Below are 1,639 nucleotides of genomic sequence, written 5' to 3'. Positions count from 1 at the left end.
AGGGCGGGACTGCGGCTGGAGGGAAAGCTCCGCCCCTGGTGTCGGGCGAGGGTGTTGCGGTGCCCTTGCTGCCTCCAAAGGGGCTCGGTTGTTGGGCTGTGCTGCTGCTTGCAGCCTGCTGCATGGGAGCCCTGGAGGAAGCGTGACCCCCGCTCCTGCGGCTCAGCGCAGGGGTGCTCCTCCGACGCTGAGGAGAAGCCACGGGAAGGAGACCTACTCCTGTGGAAGGGCCATGCTGGCGTGTTACCGGTTCCATGTGGCCCTTTCCATCCTCCCTGCGCGCCAAGACCAGGGCCGGTGACGCCCTTCAGGGCTGCAGTTACAATGTATCGAGGAATAGAGCCAGAAGGGAAGTAAAAGTTCAAACAGGGAATTTCCTGTTGCCTATCGGTGTGAGATCTGATCGTTTATGTCGCTGTCGTGTCCCCACTTGAACTTAATGGTGCCTGTATGGGGTTTTTTTTCCTTTTAAAAACACATCTAACCTTTGGCACCCAAAACTCTCTGTGTTTGGAATAATAAATCACATGGGAAGAGAAAGAATCAAGTGTGGTTAGTGAGGAGTTTAACAAAGCATGGAGCCCCTGCTGATTCAAAATCAGGAACTTTTATTCATTACAACTCATTTCACTAGGAAAACAAATCTACGTTTGGTGGTGCCAAGTCACCAGATTCAAGTCTCTTTGTTTGGCTTTCTGTCTTGCCATCAGTCATCTTGGTTTGAAATCTGTCTCCCTCTCTACGGCATTGCATAGAGAAAAATAAACATTTAGTGTTCACAGGGAAATTAACTGAGAGAGCAGATTATCTCATATAATCTAAAACCTTTTTCTTCACTGCTTCTGGTATTGCTTCTAATTAATGCAGAGCTGAGATCAGGACTTTCCTGTTCCTCCTTTCACTTTCTGCTACTTGGAAACTGATCTTTCCTAAAGTGATGAGATGCCTGAGTTTGGAGGCATTTGTGGTTGGTTTGTTCTGTATCGTAGGTTGTGGGGCAAGGTTTGCTGATGGTTGCTTTTTAAAGACAGAAGTTAACAGGAAATCCTTAAAAAATAAATTATTCAAAGCCCTTTTTATGGGTTTTTACACTTTGGCAACTCTGCTCATTTCAACACAAGGTTAACAAACAAGGCAGGCTTTGGCCATAACTCTAAGCTTTCTCCTTTTCGTATGTTTATAAAAAGGCTTGAAATATGCCTTTGCTTAGCTGTAAATTTCTGCTTCCTGAGACTTGGAAGAAGATAATTCCTACTGGAAAAACTCAGAGCCACCCCACATCCCAATCCCAAGATTTCTCCTTCAGGGAAGACAAAAAGCATAGAAAGAAAATGGAAAATTTATTCTGTGTTGTTCCTCCTTAGCAGCTGATGTGCATGTGTGGGGAGAAGGGTCCATGGCACTCCACAGGCACAAAGGCAAAGTCTCAGTTCTGAGAGGCTGGTAGTTACACTACACAGCATATAGATAGAGGTGGCCAGAGAGGAGAGGCAGCACACAAGGAAGAAGGGCTGGTCAGTATATGGCCAGGTTTCTGTTCAGCTCCATGTTTTATTCTTCCACATACTAAAGTGAGAATGTGGCTACTTTATGTTCAGTTTGTAGAGGGAACTGAAGCCTTTCAACTAAAGAGGAGAGG

Source organism: Melopsittacus undulatus, chromosome 2 (genome assembly GCF_012275295.1).
Source record: "Melopsittacus undulatus isolate bMelUnd1 chromosome 2, bMelUnd1.mat.Z, whole genome shotgun sequence".
Classification (NCBI taxonomy): domain Eukaryota; kingdom Metazoa; phylum Chordata; class Aves; order Psittaciformes; family Psittaculidae; genus Melopsittacus; species Melopsittacus undulatus.
The sequence above is the reverse complement of the archived record's forward strand: the minus strand, read 5'-3'. Positions refer to the sequence as shown.